Here is an 18,195-nt window from a genome sequence, read left to right as displayed (position 1 = left end):
GGAACGAGCTAGGAATGCCAAATATTGGTTGGCAATATTCACACTTCATGAACGTTAACCATGAAAATGTGCCAGCGTGGGAAAGAGGAAAGCAGTTTTGGTTAACTATGATGTGCAATATCAGTTGCAGAAATGGAAGAAATGTTGAATCTTCACTTTATGTTATGTTTAAATCTGTTGAGTCCGCTCTACCATGTTAAAGATGGAGTAGATTAATCATGGGATTCTGTTCCTTCACAATTCCTGGACTGCTGCAGGGAGAACCGGGCAAGGATGAACCTAATAAAGAAGGGGCTAGGTTGGAGGTCTTTCAGGGCCATGGTGATGTGTGCCTCTTCTTATATCAAGGACAGCCTCAGGCTTGAGGGTCAAATACAGCCCTATAGCCAGTTCCTGGGCCCCAGGCCACACCCCACAATGCCCATGTCCCATACTCTTCCTGGGTGCTTTTATTTGGCTGGAATCTGTCCTCGGACTTTTTCTTTGCCTAAACAGAGGATGAGCAGTTGTGGCTGCGTACAGAAACTCCCGACTTTTACATGGCTAGAATGTACAAAAGAATGAAATCCATTGCTCTGCACACTTTTGCCTCTGGTTCCACTCAGTTTTTGCCTTAGACCCTACCCACCACTGGTGTGCGCCCCACCTACCTCTGAAGGTTGCCCATGAGGAAATGGAATCCTCCAGCTGAAAAAATGTCCCCCACACCTATTTTACAGTAAAGAGTACTTGGTCACATCTGATAAATGCCACTTCACTCACGAAAATTATGCAAGGTCAATATATACAAAAACTGAGAACATTAAGGACACGGTCTTAGTTGTGCTTTTAATGAATTTTGCTCTTAACGTTATGCGAAAATCAATCATTAAGGTCTAAGGCAAGCAGTGCTGCCAAGAAAATCATAAATACATTTTATAACTTTCTATTTGTGGCCTAATTTTTCAATTTCCCAGCCAGCCTGGAAAGGGTTGCATTTGAAACAGGACACTCTGTTTCTAACAGAACGTCATGACGCGCTATACAAGATCAGCTGACCAGTGGAGTAATTGAATTCTGCTTCTTTAAAAATAGAAACACAACACACTCAAATAGTTCATTTAATCTCCAGCAGTTGTTAAATAATTCATTATTTTCTAAACAGATTTTTTAAAAGCACATCTTTATTATACACAAAGGAAAACTACACTTTATAGACTAGGATCCAAAGGATCACACATGTCAAAGACAGAAGCAGGAACAGAGGGTGGGGGTACTTTTTTCAGACCACTGGACGTGACACCATCTGCTACAGCATCCGCGTAACTGATGGACTTTCCTTGCTAGGGTGACCCAAAGGAAAAGAGGACATGGGCTCTGTTCCTTCCAGCAGCACATAAGAGAATGAATTCCAGCAGAGTTAGAAAAAGGAACAGGAGAGCAGAGTGTCTCTAGTAATCAATTTGCATTCCTGGGCAGAACTCTTAGAAATATAATGCCATGATTCATTTATGGAAAAGGAAATTTCAAAGTATGGTTTTGCATCTGTTTGCTTTGCCAACACAAGCCAACAATCTTTCTGCTAATGGCACTTCTTCTTTTGCATGAGAATGATTCTCCTTTTTATCCTGTAGCTGGCTCACAGTTCAGGGAGGGTTGTAGCTGCCACAAAACACAGACGCACAACAACACAACAACCCAAATTATGACTTGCTAGGACCATACAAACATGTGGGTTTCCCACAGAGGAGCTTCTAGGTCTTTTTACTCTCATGCCTTGTTTTATATTTGCTCCTTTGTCCAAAAGGAAAGGACTCAAATACAGTGGTATCTCTGGTTGCGAACGGGATCCGTTCCAGAGTCCCATTCGCAACATGAGCAGAACGCAACCCACGTCTGTGCGTGCACGGGTCACGATTTGCCGCTTCTGCGCATGCACATGATGTCATTTTGCGCGTCTGCGCATGTGTGAGCGGTGAAACCCAGAAGTAACCTTTTCCCGTACTTCCGGTTCACCATGGGACGCAACCTGAAAACGCTCAACCTGAAGCAAACATAACATGAGGTATGACTGTAATGCTTAAGGAGATAGTGCTTATTCCAGTCACATTTTCAGCATGTATTTCTTTCTGCCTCTTTTCTCTCCCTCCTCCCATCTCCTCCTCAACTCAAACTTATTAAACACCAAATCATAATCAGTCATTTTAAGGGTTTTTTCTACAATCAAGCAGTAAATAGATTTTATGAAATAAATAATTAACAGACTACAACACCATGCTAAGGTGTGGATTAGGATACCATCCAAACTGGGCTCGTGCTTTCTCTTCTCTAACCATGAGCTGTAGCTATGGTTTGTTCTTCACTGTAGCTCATAAGTTAGCAAAGAGAGAGCTTAGCCATGGGCCAGTGTTTGGATTACACGCTAAGCCAAACCTTGGCTTAGTTCAAGGGTGGTGCAGCAGCCCAAAGGACCAGAGACAAAGCAAGCTCCATTCAGGGAGCCTGCACATTTGCATGGTACCAATAATAGTTTGGCTTACCATGTTGAATGGATAAAGTCAGTGTCTTTCTTGTGGGGTTAATTCCAGGTTGGTTGTTTTTTTTCCTGGGAAAGTTGCAGCTGACCCCTTTCAGCCCAGGTAGCCCATAAAAGATGAAGTCATAAATTCCCTAAATATGACAACTTTGTCAGTCAGTAACCTGCTCTTTATTGTTTAGAACAGGCTTCCTCAGCCCTCCAGATGTTTTGAGACTACAATTCCCATCATCCCTGACCACTGGTCCTGCTAGGTAGGGATCATGGGAGTTCATGTAGGCCAAAAACAGCTGGAGGTCCGAGGTTGAGGAAGCCTGGTTTAGAAGCTTGGCTTCCAACAAGCCTTATAGACACCTACTTCCTACATCAACCAGATTAAGAAATCCCTCTGCCTTTTTCCCACACCCTTACAGCACATTACCTTTCGTCTCAATATATTACAGTTAACAATCAGGGCAAGGATGAAAAGTGCCTGCACAATATAACCTCTATTTTCATGGCAGCTGAAGCAAAGCCATATTCCTGAATCACCCTCAGTTTCTGGTGGATGGAGTTCTGAATTTCTAGTTTCGTATCCACATTTTGAATGGATGGCTGCTCATGAATAGGATTTTAGGGCAGACACAGACAAGATAGGGCCTAACAAACCCCTTGATGGCCCTGACAGTTTATTTTTTGTTCTGACCCTTCCAGTCTTTCTGTGTTCTCGTTTCTTAATATATGCATCTCTGCTTATTAGGGTGATTTCCTCGCTTCTACGTAAATGAGGAAACAAACTGAAGCAGGTGCTTGACACCAGTCAGACATTGGCACTGGATCCCTGCCAACCCTACTGGCAGACTACTTAGCATAAGAGGGGGGTGCACAGATTGTTTTTTTCCCCAGGGAAAGAAAGGGTCAATACAAGCTGAAGAAACTTGTCTTTGTCAACCCAAGCAAGTTCACCGTTTCTGCCTTTGCTGTGGAGATCTGTAATTCATGCCTTTTGCCAATAACAATGTGCACCATTGACATGGCCTGCAGGCCTACTAGGCTTTTCAAATACAATGATATCTGATATGTACCCATCCTCACACAATATTTTTTTTCTGAAGACCTTTGCACCACACTGCGTAATCTCCACTGCAAAGTTTTAAGTGGCATTAATGTATAAACAGTACCTAGATTAGTAATTGCGCAAATACAATTAACAAATGGTAACTACAGAAAGCAAATGTGCATTCATGGGGCTGTGGTCTTTCTTCCAAAAATACAACATAGAAGGGTTTTTTTTTAAGACAGAGATAGCATTTTAATTGCAATCACACAATGGTTTGAACAAATTATGCATCAATTCCGTTGGCTTACTAAATGCACCCAGTTAGCACTGTTTACCAGCTTTCTCAAAATATATAGAACAGCAACTTACTGGCATGTATCCTGGTCCATAGTAAAGATTACCCACTTTTGAAATAGAAGTACGTAATATTCAAATAAACTAACAGTGGAAGTCTACATGTTTACTCAAGACTGTATAAAATCAAGCTGACTACAACTGCAGTCTAAAATTATTGAAATTGATTGTATGTTTGTGAATTTAAATCGTGTTCCGTTTTCAATTTGCACATTACAGACAAAGGTAAACCAGCTTCTGTTTACTCAGTAAACTTTAGTGCAACAAGGCTAGAATTCAACCCAACTTAGAAATACAGTGGTACCTCGGGTTTACATACGCCTCAGGTTACATACGCTTCAGGTTACAGACTCTGCTAACCCAGAAATAGTACCTCGGGTTAAGAAATTTGCTTCAGGATGAGAACAGAAATCGTGCTCCAGTGGCGCAACGGCAGCAGGAGGCCCCATTAGCTAAAGTGGTGCTTCAAGTTAAGAACAGTTTCAGGTTAAGAACGGGCCTCCGGAACGAATTAAGTACTTAACCCGAGGTACCACTGTAATGAAATCTGATTTGGGACTGTGCATCATACATACATTTAAAAAGACATGAGTCCTGTGTTGGTAAGATGCTACTTTTAAGGAGAGCCCCCAAAATTATCTAAATGTCAGAGAAATACAAAAATATAATACCTGCACCTGGGTTTTGATATCATCATGCACTGTTATGTATGGCAATATGGTTTAGGTGTGTTTGTGCAGTACGTGCTATTTTGGAATATTGTTTATTTCTTATAATAAAAGTTTTTTTGTCTGTTTAAAAAAACCAGACAAGGTATTGGTATGTTTGTACCTTTACTGGACAACTAATAAGCAGTTGGAAGAGGCAAGCACTGTGAAACCTCCATTATTTAACCATAATTTCACAGTTGCAAAGCTAAGCAGGATCTGGTATGCTTTCAAATTGGATGTCCAACTGCATGTTGAGATTCCTGCATTGCAGTGAGGGGGGGGGCTGATGAACATCAGGGTCTCTTCCAACTTTACAATTCTATGAGTTTATGAGATACATCTAAGCTTGTTAATTGATTGCATAAGGATCTTTACTTGCATGAAATATGGATTTGGGATGAACAAGTTCAAGACTACCATGTGTTTAAAATTAAATGTTCAGTTATTAACAGTTATTAACTTCCTGAAGTGTTTTAAGTATGAATGAGAAAAACAGACACATGAAAAAGAAGGGGAAAAGAGAGAAGAATAAAGGCATGAAACCCATGGCATTTGGCTAGGAGGACCTTAGCTATTCAAATAAGTCCCTTTTGATATAAGCTCCTTTTGAAGATTTAAGGGAAACGTTCAAACAAGCTCTGGTAGTTCAAAGATAAGGAGATACTGAGTGGTTTCTGTACTCTGCTTTATTAGGGTCAGAATTTTCTTCTCATATGCAAAATTAAAGCTTAGGTGCTTATGAGGTTAGGACATTAAGAATCTTTAAATAAATGCATGAAGTTTCCAATAAAAGGGAAAAAAAGTTAATCCCACAAAGAACAATTAAGCCTCAAATCTGCCTGATATATAAACAGAGCATTCTGCTTTAGCTGTCCATGCCATAGGAGGTATTTGATCTTTTTTTTATAACAGAAGGAAATAACCATCTTTGAATGGTTATCTGGGGCATGGATTATCATCATCCTAATCACAATAATAATTTATAAAACCAAGCCTTATGAGGAGCTGGGTGTGTTTAGCCTGGAAAAGGGGAGACTGAGAGGAGATATGATGGCCATCTTCAAATATCTGAAGGGCTGTCACATGGAGCAAGTTTGTTTTCTCCTGCTCTGCAGAGTAGGATTTGAACCAATGGCTTCAAGTTACAAGAAAGGAGTTTCCCATGAACCATCAGGAAGATCTTTCTGACCTTAAGGGCTGTTCAGCATTGGAATGGCCTCCCTCAGGAGGTTGTGGAGTCTCCCTCATTGGTGGTTTTTAAGCAGAGGTTAGATGCATTGCAGATTCCTGCACTGCAAGGGGTTGGACTAGCCTACAGTTCTATTATTCTAACATTTACTAAGCACTGTACACAGATTAAAAACAAGGCAGTCCCTGTTCATAGGCTTACTACCTAAAAGACACTGCAAAACCATTAAAAAAAGATATAGGAAGGTGCCCATAGGTCTATGGGCAGCTACAAGTTCTGAAACATTTTACAGCAGTTATTAAATGAAGACAAACTTGGATGTAAACAGTTTTGGGAGGAGAGGAGCAAAATGAGAGTTGGTTCCTCAGTCCTGCTGTCCAATCTCTCTTCAGTGCTAACTCACAGTGGGCAAAAACTACCACATCCTGCCAATGTGCCTCAAAGCTTTCACGGGGCGTATAAAACAAAGATTGTTAATGGTGATCCCAACGCAGCCCGAAAGAAATAAGACTCTTCCCTTTTTTCCTAACCTTTATTCAAAAACTTCTTCTTGGGGTTGCTGGATGCACCGGACGTTTTGAATAAAAAGTTTGAGAGCAGGAAGCGTCTCTCTCCTGCCACCTGCAAAAAAAGGTGGTGGGAGAAACTGAGCAGGAGGATTTGCCGGAAAAAGAATAGAGTGCATCAGCAAACCTTGCGTACATTCAATAACAACAGTCCTGTATTAAAATCTGCTGCAAAAATTAAAGTGGCAAAGACAACCAGATGCCAAGTACAAATGAATACATATGCTCACAGCCAAGCAAATAGGATTTATCATGCGAGAGACACTGACCAAACGTCAGTGAGCCCTTTGCGCAGAACTTAACAGGACAGGTTGTGGCAGGAAATGAACTGCCCACTGGCAAAGCAGTTAAAGATAGTGTTAAAAATGGAAAGCACAGTCAGCGCAAGGACAAGCAGGTGGTGGCAATCCTACACACAGACTGCTTAAGTCTACTGAATGGGATCAACACATAGCTGCCAACGTTTTCCTTTTTTCAAGGGAAATTCCCTTATTCCAAATAGGATTCCTCGCAAGAAAAGGGAAAAGTTGACAGCTATGGATCAACAGCTTCAAAAGATTCAGGACTGCAGCCAAACTCTAATCATGCAATCGCAACTGTTGTTGGTCTTGCTAAAGGTTTCCTTTGGTTTTATCAATAAATGCAGTTTCCATCTCACATTTGGTTAAACCCTCAGACAACAAATAAATCATGGCAGAAGCTGGGTAAGACACCCCTGAACTGCATCTTAATCTCTCTCAATTTCTTACCGTTCCAATTCTGTTGGGACATATTCACACCATGCGTTTAAAGCGCTCTTGTGCCACTTTAACTGCCATGGATGAATCTGGGAACAATAGTGTGTTGAAGGGTGCTGAGAATTCGAAGTCTGTGAGGTCAGCACCCTTAACAAACTATATTTCCCAGGTTTCTTTGGCGGGAGCAGTGATTGTTGAAGTGGTATAAAAATATTCTGAATGTATGATACAGATGTTAATCTCAAAATTCCAAAACAGTTTGTTTTAGGACCAATTCTAACTTTATTTCACCTGCATAGTATCCAGAGAATTCTTTAGAATGCAGGGGAGAGATTCCATACCGCTTGATTCATCACCTCCAGGAATATCCATCGCTGGCAAGGAAACTGTCCATGTGATCAGAAGCGCTCAGCATTAAGGTAAGATAAGGGTAAGGGACGTCCTAGTCTGAAGTGGGCTGTTACAGGAACACTGTAGATAGGAATGTAAGAAAAGCCTTGCTAGAACAAAGCAGAGCCAAAGTCAATCTAGTGCAGAGATGGTCAACCTGTGGGCCTCCAGGTGTTATTGGATTGCAGGTCTCATAATCCCTGACCATTGGTCATGCTGGCTGGGGCTGACAGGAGTCTCATAACATCTGAAAGGCCACAGGTTCCTATTCCTGATCTAATCTAATCTTCTCCTTCTGACAATGACCAGCCAGGTGCCTCTGGGAAGCTCCCAATTAGGGCACAAAAGCAGCAGCTCTCCTACGTGTCTCCAGCATCACTTTTTTAATGTATAGTGCCTCTTAACATAGAGCAGGGGTAGGCAACCTAAGGCCCAGGGGCCGGATGCGGCCCAATAGCCTTCTCAATCTGGCCTGCGGACGGTCCGGGAATCAGCGTGTTTTTACATGAGAATAATGTGTACTTTTATTTAAAATGCATCTCTGGGTTATTTGTGGGGCATAGGAATTCGTTCATTCCCCCCCCCCAAAAAAAATAGTCTGGCCCACCACATGATCTGAGGGACGGTGGACTGGCCCACGGCTGAAAAAGGTTGCTGACCCCTGACATAGAGGTTCCATTCGCTTACAGATACCATCATATATCAATATTCTTTTTCTAGTTCCTATTTTATTTATTTTTTTACCCCAAGCAAACTAGCACCCGGGGGAAACAAAGACCATACTTAACATCCACTGGCAGACTTAAATTAATCTATGTAATAGGCAATCTGGACAGCTTAACGCTGCAGACCAGTGAAGAAAACAACATCTTGTATCAGCTTGTACATTAAGTTAACAACAGTAAACAACAGCAGCATGGTATCTCCTGAGTCCTGAATCTATGGAGCTATGAAATAACATGATGGACAACAGGCACAAATTACTTGTGTGGTATAATTATTGAGCAATCCCATATATATAAACAGAGCTGCAATTTGCTTGAGAGAAAACAGTTGGTGGACTGTTCACGTTTCACTTTTCAAATGGTTAATGATCAGACTATAAATGCAATGTCTTTTAATCCCCGGGAGAAACAATTACCCCTCCTTCCTTCCTTGAAAAAAAGTCAAAAGTATATTATAAATTAATCCTTAGCCATCTGGCTTCCTTGAACAATTATATATAGATGAAGAAAGGCCTTAACCTATTTCCAATATCCATATAAGCACTGAATATGGCAGAATGTAGTCATTTCTCTAGCCACATTATTAAATCATATTTGGTGATTTTGCTTATATCCAAAGCAGTCACCAGTTAAAGATGCAGAAAGAGACATATTTCAGAAGTCCAAGTAGGAATTTTCAAAATGGCTGAAAGATGCTGTTCCAGTGAGAACTCTCTTGTGAGAAAGATGTTATGACTGAGTGGAGCAGTCTTCCTCAACTTGGTACCCGCCAAATGTTTTAGATTAGTGCTCCCATCATCTCAGAGCGCAGACCATGCTGGCTGGGGCTGATGGGATTTGTAGTCCAAAACAACTGAAGGGCACCTGTTTGGGGAAGACTGGCTTTGATTAGCCCAGGAGGAGGCAGAAGTGATGGAGATGATGACTGAACTGGAGCCTGTACAAGAGGGTGCAGTCTTGTTGCCTAGAATCGGGTGCCACCTTCACAGATGGAAGCAGACCCACCCACCCTGATGGAACATGTGTTTGCAATCCTGCCATTCCCACAAAATAAGCGAGTTTTGCGACTGAACAAGCCATATCTCGTCTTTAAAAGCTTGGTGGGTGGCTTGTGGAAAGTTGTGGGACATCTTTTGCCACTTCCCTCTAGTTGTGAACTTCCTTTCCCTGCTCTCGAACCATGACGCTGGAGTTCTGTGCCTGCTGCTGAGCCTGTATTGTCACTTGTCTGAATAAATATCTCTTTCTTACTTACAAGTAAGAGTCACCGATTGCATGCTTTGAGGTGGCCAGAAGGAAAACCACTTGGCGCGCACGCACACACACAGCCCTCTTTATTAGTACTTCACATGCTTACAAGGCCAAGTCCTGTTGCTGAAAGCACATCCTGGTGATGAGCCTTGGCACAAACTAAGCTCTGGCTGTATGAACAAAGGCATGGGGAAAGTTAGTTCAGGGTGCCATGGAACTGCTGGAAATAATTAATTTGGAGCCACACTCTTTCCTTCCCGGTTGATTAATCAGAAATGAATACTACATCCTAACTGGGTCCAAAGCATGAGCACATCCTGGAGTGCACCATGGATATTGTAAATTGTGCTAGAGGCTCTGGAAACAATTAGGAATTAAAGTGAGAGAGCACACAGACATCCACATCTCTAGGGAAAAGCTGCTGACCAAGCAATTAAATAATTCTAGCTGGCTAATTACCTGAACTAAATTTAGTCACTCTTTTGTACACAAAGTTGTAATCATTTAAAATGTGGTAGAAGACATGGCTCTCTGCTCTTTCCAAAGTGTACTGGAAGATTCTGATGGCCCTGTGGCAATCAGTGTAGGCTGATTCCAAATAAAGCTAACCTATTTGTTTTACAAGCATTAATGGACATTGGGATCATCATCCCCATATATGCTATCTGTGGGAACATGAAAAAGGCCCACTTCTATAATCATGTTTAACCATCAAGAAGACTATATTGTGCATACAAGTCTATTAAATTAAAGGAAGGATCCTTGCCTAACAGTTCACAGCAGCTCACACATTACAGGCTATGAATACCTACACAATAACATGGGGAGGAAGAGATCTGAAAGATGAACTATGTGAAAGGTGTCAGAATTCAATACATAAAGGTAAAGGTACCCCTGCCCGTATGGGCCAGTCGTGTCCGACTCTAGGGTTGTGCGCCCATCTCACTTAAGAGGCCGGGGGCCAGCGCTGTCTGGAGACACTTCCGGGTCACGTGGCCAGCGTGACGAAGCTGCTCTGGCGAGCCAGCACCAGCACCAGCGCAGCGCACGGAAACGCCATTTACCTTCCCGCTATAAAGCGGTACCTATTTATCTACTTGCACTTAGGCGTGCTTTCAAACTGCTAGGTGGGCAGGAGCTGGGACTGAAAGACGGGAGCTCACCCCGCCGCGGGGATTCAAACCGTCGACCATACGATCAGCAAGTCCTAGGCACTGAGGTTTTACCCACAGCGCCACCCGCGTCCCAATAATTCAATACATACTGAGGGACAAACTACAACTGCACCCATATTTGTTTTCCTCAGTTTTGAGAGAAGTGCCTGTGGTGACAGACCATGGAGAGGACGCTTCAGTTCCCCTGACCCACAAATAGTCTTTAGTGAAAAAATTAAGACTGCCCCTACCAACTCTTATGTTATATGTCAACAAGGGCATGCACATGAATAAAGATGGTTGCCCTCACCATTCCAGTTTGGTCCTAAATACAGAAGAATGCCAAAGCACATTTCCAAAGCATATCTATTAAATGAAGGTTCATTCTTAGCACATCTTCAGATGGTAAAAGGTAAAGGTAAAGGATCCCTGGACGGTTAAGTCCAGTCAAAAGTGAGTATGGGGTGCAGCACTCATCTTGCTTTTCAGGCCAAGGGAGCCGGCGTTTGTCCACAGACAGCTTTCCGGGTCATGTGGCCAGAAGGACTAAACCGCTACTGACACACAAGAGGACCGTGACGAGGGCCAGAGCGCCCGGAAATGCTGTTTACCTTCCTGCCACAGCAGTACCTATTTATCTACTTGCACTGGCGTCCTTTCAAACTGCTAGGTTGGCAGAAGCTGGGACAGAGCAACGGGAACTCACCAGACGAAAACGATCCAAGTGGTGATGCTGGTGCTGGTATCCAAACTCTAGAAAGACAAGTGAGCACTTCCAGAAGCAGAATACTACCCAAGAGGTAGAAGTGGCTGATATGTACAGCTCCTTATCGTTATCATACCGCCAAAGAGCCAAGCCACAGTTCTACAGTATTGCTTGTTTAGGGTTGCCAGTTCTTCACCTGCAAATAGTGGTCTCAGTCAAGTTCTAGTCAGGCACAGAATGTAGATCCCATACAAAGCAACACACCGCAAGTTGGCTTAGATGCACTTCTGAATGCATATATGTTAATTTAAAACGTGTGATCTCAACCTTCCTCCAAGGAACTCAGGCTTCATAACAACCACACTGGATGGCTCAAATGGATTGACATTGACTGGTCAAAGGTCTTTCAGTGAGCTTCACAGCTCTAAAGGTGTTTGAATCCTGGTGTCCTTAGTGAAAATCTGATCATATCAAAATCCAGTAATACGGGTACATTCACCCATTTATGTTACTTCCTTAGCTGGGTACGGGTGATTGTCTAACTACATAAGCTCAAAGAAACCGCAACCACCGCAATTCCTGTCCTCCCATTTTACCGTTCCCTTGATCCCCCTCTCCTACCTGCAGGATTGCCTGATAGCAGTCAGGGAAGAAGAATGAGTGAAGAAAGCAATGGAACAATAGCTTCACGCTCACTAAGTGCCTTTTCACTTTTAAAACCGCAAGCACCATCTCCAGGCTAAGATGGCCCTGCAATCCTACCCATGTTTCTGACATGATGTTTTATCATCCTGACAGTAAACCAGTTTGTGCAGAGACTGATCAGTTATGTCTGTCTATCACAACATAATTGGAGTGAAATTAAAAGTTGAGAAATAATGGAACTCTTGTCTTAATATTTGTTTACCAGGGCTAAGGTTTTTTAAAAACAACAACAGCAACTATGCAAGTCAATGAAACAACCCATTAAAGAGATTAAATAAAACTATATACATTTCAACTTGCATGCCCCAACCCCTGAAGCTTCCACTCAATTTATACAGTCCTCTTTCATAGGGGAAAAAACTGCATCAAACTGCAGCCAACTGTTTTTAATCTCCCAGTATTAGTGTTGTCAATCAATCACAATAAACACTTAAAAGAACTCTGAAAAGAAAACCACTGGAATTAATTGCGTGGAGAGGCCCCGGGCCCCACAGTTCTCTCTGGGGGAAAAACACACAAACACAAGTATATTGAGTTAACGGGGTGAATTAGGCACAACTTTATTGGTTACAGATGTGAGAGGTTTGGCTTAAACAATTGGGTGAAGCAAGAATATATCCTGACTCCTGCCCATCTTCAGGAAGTCTCATAAGGGTCAACCACCAGAAGGGGAAGCCCTATGATATACATCAATTAAGAGCTCCCCCAGGGTCACTGATGGGGTCCTGGCATGGCCCTAGCCCACGCCCAGGCTTCGGACAGGAACCACACCCCCAGATCCCTTTAATGGGATACCCTTAATGAGGAGGGGCAGGCAGAGGCTACAACCTCCCCTCCCATAATAAAGCTTACCCAATGCCTAACCTTACAAAGCTGTGGCGATTGCTACTAGGTAGGTGAAGACCAACTGGCTGGTGCCAATTTGCCAAGTGGAAAAATTCCTACCTGGCCCCAACAACCAGGCGACCGACATTAGTCATAGCAAGGCCATAATCAATCAACGCAAGAAAAGAGGGTGGGTAGGCTGGAAAATCTGACAAAAGGAGGCGAAGGAGACTGTTCTCCAGCTGCGCCGCTATTTAAACGGATGTAGCCACGCCCCCTGGCTAACCCAATTGGTCAGCTGGGGGGCGGTGTGACGCGACTGGGCATCCCAGTGATGCGGGGCTGAGTCACTCCCCCACTGCCGGGTCACTGCGAAACCCAGATACCGCCTGCAAAGCAGCCCCCCCAAAGAGGGGGAGCTGGCATCTAGTAAAATGGGGAAGATAATCTGAATATCCAGGACATTTTTTTAAAAAAATACAAACATGAATGTTTTCCTGTTGAAAGCACAGCAAATGCATAAATATGCCACACATAATTCCTTCCTCTAATATGCTCAGAACACATACAAATATAAAGAACTGGGAACAGGATTCAGCTTCCTGAAAAACTTGGGTTTCATTAAAAAATAAAACATGTTTTTAGCTATTAAGGTTGCCCTGCTATAGTTATTCTAAACATTAAATTATGAATATGTATGGATTATTTAACTGGAGAAATTGCAGAAATTCAGAGGGGGGAGCAGGGATGGCTTTGGTACCCATCATCCCTGCTGCTGAGGCTTCACAGAAGGGCCCACCATTTGCACTCCCAAATCTTCCTTGTCTTTCTTCCAGGTTTATTACAGGGAAAACCCCAACATTTAAAAGCACGTGTACCATCACTCACAGCAGATGCTACCATGCATGTGCTTTGCCATTCAGAAACTGTACCTTTGTACCGGGTTTAAAAAGCAGAATGTGAACCGCCTCTAAGGTACTTCCAGGCAATTGGTACCTACCTGTTAACAGAAGCATAACATGTGAATAAGCCTTGAGCCATTACAAATGGGCTATAAGAATCCTGCAAGGTATCTTGCATTGTTTATTTTTTTACCCAGTGCACCAACATTCACCTCCTCAATTAGCAGATCCACTGGTTCAGTTTCCAGACTGAGCTCAGTATTTATCTTCTTGATTTTTAATCTTCTGCGGATTTGCTCCAGGCTGTCTCATAAAAAAATGCCTCTTTGCTCAGATACTCCTTCCCTTTCAGTCTATCACAGACTAGCCTTCTTTCTCTCTACTGCCTTGACCATCTGGAGCACTCTGTCTGGAGTATTCTGCCTCATTTAACTTTCCACCGTGTTTCAAAGCTCAGAGGAAAGTATCTATTCACATTTTAACTATTATTATCTCTGTTACAGTATTCAATTAAATCAAAATGATTAGCTTGAAAGTTGTCTCTTTTTGAATGCTTCTTCAAGGCAGCAAAACCGGAAAAAATAAGCATTTTACGTTTCCTTACTGCTTCTTATAATATTGGTACAAAATAAGTGACAAAGCTGGTCCACTTTGGATTCTTGTTTCAATTTTGTTTGGAGGGGTTTTTTTAAGCCTTTGAGGGGAGCAAAGTGATTCTTAGAATCTCAGCCTTAGTTCTAAGGAACTGAAGATAGATTTTTCATTAACCAGAAAACGGTATAATAAAACATTTTTATATACACAACGTATTAGTTCTTGTATCATTAAAAAATAGACTTTACTGAAGTCTGACCTTGTACTCCCATATTTTAACTAATCTGCTTTTCATAGGCATTAGTTTAAATCCACAGGTTGCATACATGTTTAAAGACCTGCTTCTCAATAGATTAGTACAGTATGTGTGTTTTGCACATAATAAATCTGTTACATTTCAATTAGTCTCTTCCTTGCTTTCTCAACACCCTAAGGGTAACGGCTGGTCCTCCACATTCTGCCAATAAGGAAGCCAGAAGCATATAAGTTTTCACACATGGCTTCAAAAATTAAGATATTTTTCTTAAAACATTTTAACTGCTTATCAATATGCCTCAATAAATATCATAGGTTTTAAAAACCATTTCAACTTGCTTGGCCCCTACAGAAATGTATCTACTTTCACATTCTCTAGTCAGCTTTGCAAACCTTGTAAAAAGCAAATACTATAAATAATTATATGCTACGATAATAACGATAGTCAACTTTTTAAAAAGATGAGTTGGTATTATAAAACAAATTTGCAGTCACCTAATGTAATTGCTGAAACACAAAGTAACACCTTCTGCTAAACCACAATAACTTAATGGGTTTTAATTTAAACTAAAACAGCAACAGAGACAAGACTAGGATCTTTTGTTAGTTTACCAACACTGTGTAAGTCTACACAGGCTCTCCCACTGGAAAAGATAATAGGGCCCATTGTTTAAAGAGGAAAGAACCTTCAATTACCCCTCAAGGCTTTTAACAGCTCTTCCTGGAGCTTAGATAGCAAAATATTCCAAATATTTAAATGCAAACGTTGTATTTCTTTCTAGCTGCCTGTGCCTAGAACTGAACTGAATATTTATTACAAACACATGAATAAAAAAAGCTTCCTAACTCACGTGAGACATGTTGCCACGCTCTGGGAAACAGTGGATCCTCTGAGCCATGTGTTTGCAAAACATATTTAGGCGTTGAAGACCAAGCAACAAACAGACACCCAACACAGGGACAGCTGGGATAAACAGCAGTGTGCCTACCACTGGCAATAATAGGGCAGGCCAATTTACATGTCAATAGAGGTCTCCCCAGAGGCCCATCAGGTTCTAAAGAATTAGGGTCCAGTGGGGAAAGCCTTTGGTCCTAGAATTAGTGTGCTGCTTAGACAGTTGTTCACAGCCCCCTCCTCTATTGTATTGCAGACCAGATGCTATTATTCCCCAGGATTACTCTATCTCTGGTTATGACGAGGAATATACAAAAAGATACACAAATGCTCTTTAAAGAGCCACATCATAACTATTCTTTTGATACTCTGCAACTTAAATCTGCAATATTTGCAAGAGCAGGACTTTGACTCTTTCAGTGAACCTTTTCTGTCCCCCAACACACACTAACACATTCCCAAAAAAAGCATTTGGATTACAAACTCTTGAATTTTACATTCTAATGGTAGCAGGGCACAGTCTCAGGTGGAAAGGGAATGTGAGTGTGTAGCAAGAGGAAAAAGCCTGAAGACCCTTTTTGTGAGTCTAGGGGTGAAACTGTCTACTCTGTTAAAAAACAGGTGGGGTATTTGCAACCCTTCAAGTGTTTTTGGACTACAACTCCCATCATCTTAGTCCTTTGTTCATGCTGGCTAGGACTGATGGGAGCTGGAGTCCAGCAGCATCTGAAGAACCGCAGGTTCCCAAGCCCTGACCTTAAAGATACTGCCATTTAAAAAGATAGCAGTGATGAAAAATTGGCCTTAATGCATGATGATCTTGCAATTGCCCTATTCGAGAGTTAGAAATATGGGGTGGAAATTCAACGTACTCTTAAGTGGGGTATGCATGAGTGGAATGAGATCTGCTTGCACAACGGGACCTCCTCCCCAGCCCCCGGGTGGGATTAGAAAGAAACAAAACATCTGATGAACTGACTTTGTTTATTTCAAAACCAGAGAAAAATATAATAAATAGATTTCCTAAAAAAAGAAAGAAAGAAAGAAAGAAAGAAAGAAAGAAACGAAACATCAGGGCAAAGGATCCTACCATCAGCAGGAGCAAATGTAGAGAATTAATGGACCCAGGACTGAATGTACACTTGACAATGATGTCTAAATAACACTTGCATTAGAAGTTTTAGATTACAGCACTCAGAGAGCTGGGGGAGCGTGTCACAAACATTCCAATATCCAGTGCAGAGATGGATGGGAAATGTGTGGACATAAATGGGGAAAAGCCTGCACCAATATGCAACAGACTGACCCCCACATTGTGGCAAGCTATTCCAGAGCAGCTGAATAAGGAAGTTACCAGGTCACAACTTTGGTTGCATCATGAGAAATGTGATTGTAAGGTGGTTGTGCCAACTACTCACTGTATATTATAATACGAGCATTTCTATAAATGCTTTTCTTTAAATACAGCCAATAAAGAATACTCTTATTTCACATCCACAGAATCCTCTTCTCATGGTTAACCTACTAACTTTCATTTCACTGAAGTTAACACAGTTGTTAACACTTGGGAAGTGATTGAGTGCTTTAGATTACAAGCTACCATATGTTGTGGAAAGTTGTTTGTTTGTTATACATTGAGATTTACTGTTACGAAGAACAAATGAGGCTTGTCTTATCAGTGTAATAAGATTGGGATTAGACTAAATGGGGTTTTGGGGTCCCCTCAAATTCTATGGTTTTATAGCCCTAAATTGGGATCTGCAAAAAGGGGGGATTACTAAAATGGTCAGCTCAGTATCTTTGTTAAGCAGTCCTGGCAAGGTCTGCTAAGCATCCTGTTTGTAACATATGCTCCCACTGCCACCACGCCACGCCACGCCGCACCGCCAGAGCACAATTTCTGTTCTCATCCTGAAGCAAAGTTATTGACCCAAGGTACTATTTCTGGGTTAGCGGAGTATGTAACCTGAAGCGTATGTAGCCCGAGGTACCACTGTATACTGTTTGTTATGAGTAATGTTTTCCATGAGATGAAAATAATAAAAGACCCCAAAATGGACAGCAAGCTCAATATGTGGCAGTAGAGGATAATATGTCAGCACAAATAGAAAGCAATGTCAAAAGTGCTGAATTGCATCACAAGGTTTGTTTAGCCAGCCAAATTTCAGCACTTTGCAGCCCACTGATTTGAGTGAGAGTTATGAGTGTGCTCAAGTCGTTCCCACTGAAACCAATGGAGCCTGCATGACTTTGGCTAGAATGCCCATGCCCTTTGCATGCTGACCTCATTGCAAGATTGCTCTTAACAACTTCATAATTTATTATACTGGTCAACCCATGGGCTGCATGTCCCTTTAAACTAAAGTAAGGAAAATATATTTGCAAGCTTGCTTAATTGACAGGTTAAGGGCTCCCTTCCATACTACTGCAGTCGACAAACAAAACTGCTTCAAAACAAATAAATCTCTATGAAGCTTTTGGCATAAATGACTAGCTTTTATTGTTATAAACTTTGGTTGCCCACTGTACTTTCTCTTTCCCTTGCACATGTTTTTCTACGATAACTATGTGCTGTATGCAAAACAGGCTGTAAAGAATATAAACAATATCTTTGTTGGGTATTAGTATAATTAATACTAATAACTTCTATCAACGCTTTTTCACGCCAAAGATCCTTATTTGG

General features: G+C 41.8%; 1 protein-coding gene across 12 annotated transcripts in view; it reads right to left on the bottom strand.

Annotated features, from left to right (window-relative positions):
• Positions 1–18,195, bottom strand: part of ANKRD6 (ankyrin repeat domain 6) — a 68,661-nt gene that overhangs the window by 42,347 nt on the left and 8,119 nt on the right. Inside the window, exons 1-2 of one of the 12 annotated variants that reach the window (XM_053381454.1) lie at positions 15,469–15,599; positions 13,799–13,866 (exon numbers count right to left, since the gene is read on the bottom strand). The exons of 9 other annotated variants lie outside the window; for them this stretch is intronic. The gene's annotated coding sequence lies outside the window, so the exon portion shown is untranslated. Of the gene's footprint in view, positions 1–13,798; positions 13,867–13,980; positions 14,002–15,468; positions 15,600–18,195 lie in introns of those variants that run through there. 2 more of the 12 variants (XM_053381451.1, XM_053381455.1) reach the window with 2 other exon arrangements.

The sequence above is a fragment of the Podarcis raffonei genome, chromosome 3 (genome assembly GCF_027172205.1).
Source record: "Podarcis raffonei isolate rPodRaf1 chromosome 3, rPodRaf1.pri, whole genome shotgun sequence".
NCBI lineage: Eukaryota > Metazoa > Chordata > Lepidosauria > Squamata > Lacertidae > Podarcis > Podarcis raffonei.
This window is presented reverse-complemented; position numbering and strand designations above follow the sequence as displayed.